We start from the raw sequence: 7371 nt of genomic DNA, 5'->3' as shown, positions 1-7371 counted from the left end.
AACAGTCATCTCGGGAAGGCATGTAAGCTTTCCCCTCGAGGAATATAAATTATCAGCAAACTGGAGCATGATCTAAAGCATGTGGACACCTGCATGCTGTAGAGGGAGGCAGAGGGCTCACACACCTCATGCAAGCAGGTGAATGAGGCACTCTAACCTCACCGCCAGCACATGGTGTAACCACATAACTTTAGCCTCCTGAAGCCAATTCGGCATAAGGCGAGGCTGAGAATAAAGGGATGTAATCAGAAATGAAGAAATTTCACCATGTTCACTGATCTTTTGGGCATATATTTGGTGGAGGGTCCCTGCCAGCATACTCAGCTGTGCTATGGCCACTGAAGGCTCTTCTAGATGAAGACGGCTTACCCCAACTTTGAAGCTGTAGCAAACAAAAGGCACTCAACAAATGCTTCTGCAACAAGAAAACCTCTGTACTTCTCTCCCTGTCATTCACTTTCAAATTGGTAAGTTAAATACTGTACTCCAGCATAAACATTACACAGGGACAAAGTATAAACATTTCTAGTGGAGTGCACTTAATACAGTTTTGTTTGCCAAGTGGCGCTGTCTCCTCCCCAGCCATGACTATGAGAGGGCTTTATTTAAATGGAGATATAAATTAATTGCACTCAGCACAGCTGCTCATCCCAGCACTCTTCTGCATCCATTCCATCGAACTATTGGAAGGAAAGGGCAGGTCGGAACTGCTGTAGCATTCTTGCTGAAATGCTGGCAGGACACCACTGCAGCCACTCCTCTGGCTGCTCAGTCCTGAATCTCTCTTAGATAATTTTTTTCATTGGAAGAGAGGTGACTGGATTTGCTTTAATTAGATGGATGCAGATGCAACCATATTAAGAGACCTTTATGTTTGTCTTTGCACTTTTCACAGCTTGCCATTTGCAATTGTAAAGGTGCCTGGTATCAGAGGTAGGTTTGAACTGATCTTTTCAGTATTGGGGTGCAACAGTGGGGGTCAGTGGCATGTCCTACAAACATCCCTTGGGATACACTGAGGGCATCCCTGGCCAGCAACCTGCCCTCCCACCTTTTTCCTCCAGGGATGCCTCTTACTACATGACCTTCTCTCTTTTTGTCATCCTGGAAAGATGTGAGCTGTTGCCAAGATGACTATTACTGCATGGAGTTTTGTAGGCCAACATTTTTATTCTGTTAAATGTTTCTGAGACCTGACCATGGTGTAGCCTCCTCGTTCCCAAGGGAAGGGCTAACACAGTGTTTTGCCACTTGGCAACTTGGTGCGGAAGCTACCAAGTCTTGAAGAGCTGGGTTAGATTAATATACATTTAATATTCTCATTCAAGAGAAGAAAGCCTAATTTTAGGCTTTGATTGAAAGTCCATCTTCATAACAGCACAGCTAATTTCCTTTCAAAATTGGCAAAATTTGTGTCGACAACGTCTTAAACTGGTCCCAGCTACTAACAAGTCTGAGCTTCCTAATGTCTGTCCATCTCTCAGTCTTTAGCTGAATTCCATAGGTTATGTGGAAATTGTGCAAAATCTGGTGAAACCTGATTCATTCTCAATTACATATTTTGCTTATCCCTGAAATATTTTGGAAGAAAATGAAGAGAAGTGACCTCCTTTCTGTGAATGGAAATCAATCCTGCCTGTAGACTAAAATTTATGTGTTTCTCAAAGGACTTTTTCCTATCAAACCCACAGGCAGGTGCAGCATGCCACAATGAAGCCTTTCTTCCTAGGCTGCTGCCAAAGGAAGGAGAGCAGTTCCTTGACAGTATTGGAGTGGGTCTTTTGTTTACTGCAAGATCCTGAAATTCCTACACGGATGATGTTGATAAAAAGGCTTCCTCCACAGCAATTTGATCTGCTCCTCATGACAGCCACGGGGAGGGAGGCTGAGGGCGGCCTGGTGGGACGGGGACTAAGCCGAGCACTGGAGGCTGTGGCCAGGCCCGGCCTACTCGCGGCCCTGCCCGGCGCCAGTTTCACTCTTCCCTGCGAGGCAATGCAATTTGTCAGGTCTGCAGGAGCAAACTTCTCCTCATAAAACATGCAGTAGTGATTTAGCGGTGCGAGAGGAGAGAGATACAGCCAGGGTCTGGCTGCGCATCAGAAAATGGCAGCTACCTCGTATCTGACTATTGTGTTCTTTCAGGTTTTTTCTTTTTTGTTTCCTTCCTTTTTTTAAAAAAAACCTTTAAGATTAAAAACCTGAAGAAGGCTCACAAAGTTTATGGCAGAGGCATACAAGAAGCAAATTAAAATTCCATAAATATATTTGCTGGCTAAAATTTATATGTCCTGTATTCCTTGGGTATCTAATTAGAACCAGAAGAAAATAGCCCTGCAAAGGATACACATTTTGTTCAAATAATTTTAAAAAATTGAGCTAAATAATGGCCATTTTATACTGCACACAATATAATTGTTCTTCTTGTATTGGGGAGCAGTTATAAATTATCTAGTGTCCCATTCAGTCCTGTTGCCATGCCGAGTACCAAACAATTGTGAATGTAGTTACTGGGCACGTAAATTCACGGCTTTCTGACAGCTATACCGTTAGTGCTGCTCCTAACTAACCTTCTGCATAAAAAATGCAATCCCTAGGAAAGAACGAGCATTTATCCAAGTGCTGACATTGAAACATTCTGAATAACTCTTTGAATCATTTGTACTATTATGGGTAGAAAATGTAATTATTGTAATCAGCCTTGAGTCTGAGGCCACGTTGTTTCAAAAAAAAAAAAAAAAAAGAAAGAAAGAAAAAAAGAAAGAAAGAGAGAGGGGGAAACCAGATCTGAACAACGAAAATGAACCTTGATAATGGAGCAGCCTTGAATTCGACTTCATTTATCACACTAATGGATGTCAAGATGACCTCAATCAAACATTTTGTTTTCCAGTTTTAAGCAATAAAAAATGCTTTCTTTTTTTTTTTTTCTTGAAAAAAAAAAAAAAAGTTATTTAAATTGTTCCTAGTAATTACATTAGAGTAGAAGGTCAAAGTCAACATGAAATAATATCCACCAACCTTTTGATGAGTCTAGTACAGGCTCTTTACTGACACAGTTCACATATCTCTATAATCCTAGTGCAAGCTTTATGCTTCTCCTTGCCTATTCCTTATATTTTTATACGTAAGTAGAAATTACATCTCTCGGTGATTTGCTTATTTTAATTTGGAGCCCAAGTAATATTTCATCTAACATTTTAAAGTAAAAGATCAGGTGGTTTAAATACTGTCTTCCTGACTAGCATGACTAGCATGTTTCAGAACAGGATATAGCTGTGAAAAAGGTGCAAAAACAAACACGAAGAAGCTCATGCCAGCAGCACTTCATTAATATGTCTTGATTCATCCAGGCCAATCTTGAGAACATTGCATGGGACTCTTAAGCTATTTCACTGAGATCTTTTGTAGGTACCCATGTACAACAGTATCACCTGAGGAAGGTCCCGTGCAACACATTGTGAGTAAGGAATCTAGATCCAGATTTGAATATTTCGGCTGTTTTTCTCTCTGTGACAGACAAAAACATCCATATACAAACACTTTTGCTCTCTGTAATTGGTAAAATAGTTGTAGGGCTCAGATCTGACTCTGGTGGCTTTTCTTCTTCAAGTTCATTATGGACATTGAGTGAAGCAATGCATATCTACCCCTCATAAATGTGGGATATGAAGAAATGCTATTTCTTTGTCATTGTGCAGTATTTTCCAGAGTTTGGACCAGTATCACCTGTAACACTTGAAAGAGATTCTTGACGGATGTATTTTAACTTGTTTAATTTCATAGAACAGCATTTCTGTAACTCCACGTTGGCTCAAGTCATTGAGGAACTGTTTCATAGGTTTCCAAACACAACAGTGAGCTGTAGAAATACGAATTGTTTAGAAGCCACTGATGAATTATATCATGGAGCATCTGCAGATTGGTTGTAAAGAAAGAGAAAAATAATAATAAAAAATCATCAGTCTGAGGCGGAAACCAAGGAGGAGCTCTGCGAGCATTCATGGGACTTAATTTAGATTGGACACACCTATAGCTGTGGTGGGTACAAGCTTGTCCTTCTTCCAGTCAGTCTCCAGTCTGTCTGTGGAGGAACAGGCGAGTGCAGCTTCACTTCCGCAGATGCCAAAGATTATTTTTGAGGGTCTCTTTGGAGGAATTATTTATTATATACTCTTTATTATTTTTAACTGTACTGCACCTGCTTGTGTGTGTTTACATGATGGCCAGAGGAAGAAGGCATATGCCCAAACAGAGTCACTGTTGGAAGATACCATTCTGATTTTTGAGCCATAGTTGCTACAATAGATTATACAAATCCCGGGTTTTCACACAAAAACTAGCCTTAAACCCAGGTGTATGGATTTAAGAGATGTGCTCTCTTGCACCATCCAAATTGCATGTTTTCTGTCCTTTAATGCAAGATTATTCCTCTTTTCTACTTTTGATGGGATAATGGTGTTCACTGAAATATTCCAATACACATTATAAGGATATTTCAAGTGTTAATTTTTGAGCATCTTTAATGCATCTTAGTGCTTATATCGGTGTCTTCAGTAGTAGCAAAAGCCGTTTATTTAAGAGACAGCTTGGTTCTTTAGGAAAATATATGCTGCAGTAATGGATATGTAAGAAACCTGCAACGGACACCAACATAACAGCATCATGTGACTGGCTGTTGTGGGTGAACAACGTTCACTACAGTGTGAAGCTCTTCAGAAAGTTTGCACAAAACAAACTTATTTGAAATTGTCAGAAATAATCCATACAGTAAAATAACATCTTGTTTCTCTTTACTAATAGTTCAGCATTTCAAAAAAATGTTTTGCTTGCTCAGGATTCACCTGTGGAGACAAAAATGTGCTGAGGGAAAAAAATCTGGTTCACGCAAGAGGCTCTGCTGCAAGGAGGACGGAGACTGGCAGAAAGCCCCTTGCCCTCCCTAGCTGGGCAGAAAACGGTTTCATGGTGGAAAAGCCCCAGAACAAACAGGTAAGAAGAGAGGAAAGATGCACAATATTTAAAAAGGGTGTATAAACAGAGGCGGGGAACAGACTTCAGTCTCTTTCCTGGGAATAATAGTGCAGTTGTAGTCACCTCAGGCTAAAAGAAAGACCAGTGAATCATAACAGGAATTAAAAAAAGTGTGGACATTTTTAAGTTAAGCTTTTAAGAATAAATCTCTAGACTGTGACATAAATCAGCTGCCTCTTTCCCACTCCCTCCCACCCCAAGCACTAACTAAAGCGATTGGAAACATTTGGGTCTGGAAAAAAAGGGAAAGCTATAAGTGCTTTTTCTTTCTTTTTTTTGCCAAATCATGCAGAAGATGCTGGCAGCTGCAAAGATTCAATTATACACAATGCAAAAAATAATTTAAAAAAATAATGGCACTTGAAAAAAAATTGCCTCTCCAGAAATTGCGTGGAACAATAAATCTGTTAATTAGCTAATTAATATTCAATTGGGGTCAGTGGGCTTAATAGAACCTTTTTCTGAGACCCAAGAAATTTTCAAATCACAATGTTAAGTCTGCCCACTTTCATTATCATCTAAGTGCAGGCAGCCCTTATCTCGCCGCCAGGCGCCCAGGAACAATGCGGCACCATTATCACCCCGGCGCAGTGGGTGCGGATACTACATGTGGATGTTGCCGGCTGTGAAGTAAAAATGTTTGAGCATTTAGGGTAATTGATATATGGTTTCTGCTGTATTGTTTAGGGCTGTTTGTTTGCTCTACTGGTATTTAAGGCAGCCGAGCATTAGAAGATTGATTTTCATTGGTTGCCATTTTTTTATTTTATTTTATTTTATTTTTACAAAGTCGCTGACAAGTTGTCAGTCTGGAACCCTGACCAATAGGCTCCACCAAGTCATCCTGACGGCGCAAGGTTTGCTTTGCAAAGCCACTGGCAGAGGTGGTGGGGCCACACGCTCCTCATGCCTTCATCTGGACTCACCACAGAAATGCTCGCCTCTGTTAGCCAGATATTGAAACCAACATCACTAAAGGGGACAAAATGCAAGACCTACATCAGTAATGGCGGTACCTGCTTCTGTTTAGTTTCCAAGGATTGCAGTTTTCTTTCTGTAAGACCTGCTACCCATTTTGTCCTTTAATATCAAAGTACAGAATTGGGGGCTGTTGTGTTTGGGTTCTCCCATTCCCCCCACATAAATAAAAATCTGTAGATTACAGCTCTTGGAGTCCACTGGACTGAAAACAGCTGCCCGTGGTATTCCACATTTTATAAAATAGTTTGCGATCAAAATTAAATTTTTTGTTTAGCTAGTAGTAAATCCTCCAAGTTAGCTAAGAAAGGCCATCCAGGTCCAAGCCGTTTGACACAGACTCCTTAAATCATTGTCACGGGCCCCTGACACGTACTGTACTCTTCTGATGATTAGATTGTAAGTGAAAAATACAGTCGGCGTCAACACTACCGCACACGGATGTGACCTACATGCCCGTCTACTGCTTCATTGTGCTTCGTCTCCACACAGGGCCATAAACGACACCCCAAAGTGGAAAAGTTGCCTGAATACTTAGCAGTTGCCTAGTTCAGCTGGTAGAAGTTCTTCCAAGGAGTTCTCCATGGAGGAGCAATTATTTCCTCCCTCTACATGGCTCCCTAAGCTGGTCTGAGAGGGACTCTTGGCCAGCTGAAGAGCTGGGAAAGAGCTTTTCACTGCAAATGAAGCAGCGGTTAAGTGACTTACAGGAGTTGGCTTTTTGTGGCTCCTCTGTCTAGCGCACCCCAAGGACATTTTCTTCCAGAACTGCTATAAGTATATGGGTGTCCCTCGGACAGGGACATTTTTGAAGGCAGCTAAAGGACGTTTTGTGGGTGTGGCTTTGTGAGCCATCCTATAGCCAGGAACCAGATGCTTATATTTTTATTTTATTCTTTGCTGTGTTCCTTAGCTATTTTTTTCATCCCAACGTCATAGAGCTCATTTACTTTATTTTAGTGGCATGGGCAGGGGATGGAAAATCCAATTTTTTTTTCTCCTTCAGCTTTCTTGCAAGTCACTGGACTTGTGCGTTTATTTTCTGCGTAGCCTATGTGCAATTCTTCTGATTAGATCCCAGCTGCCACCTCTCTACTGTAGCGCACGCGTACCCTGAACCTTAAAGCAAAATAAAAGCTGCAATTTCATAATTCCATAAATGAAAAGATGCTTCAAGTATTGGGAAACACTGAAAGAAATTCTGCAGTTTGAAGATACTTCAACTTAACTACTAATTGCAGAGGACCAGTGGGCGTAATTTTGGCACTATATTAGCTTTGCCACTCCATGAATAATTTGCATACAAAATGCTTTATTTTGGCAATCTATTAAAGAGCTATACAGTATTTGTGGCTTATC

General features: G+C 40.8%; 1 long non-coding RNA gene across 1 annotated transcript; it reads left to right on the top strand.

Annotated features, from left to right (window-relative positions):
- Window positions 1-4840: 4840 nt before the first annotated feature.
- Window positions 4841-6702, top strand: LOC118168660. The gene is made up of 3 exons (XR_004751721.1): window positions 4841-4992; window positions 5825-6090; window positions 6505-6702. It is a non-coding gene; the product is annotated as an uncharacterized LOC118168660 (long non-coding RNA).
- Window positions 6703-7371: the final 669 nt, after the last annotated feature.

The sequence above is a fragment of the Oxyura jamaicensis genome, chromosome 5 (genome assembly GCF_011077185.1).
Source record: "Oxyura jamaicensis isolate SHBP4307 breed ruddy duck chromosome 5, BPBGC_Ojam_1.0, whole genome shotgun sequence".
Taxonomy (NCBI): domain Eukaryota; kingdom Metazoa; phylum Chordata; class Aves; order Anseriformes; family Anatidae; genus Oxyura; species Oxyura jamaicensis.
The sequence above is the reverse complement of the archived record's forward strand: the minus strand, read 5'-3'. Positions and strand labels throughout refer to the sequence as shown.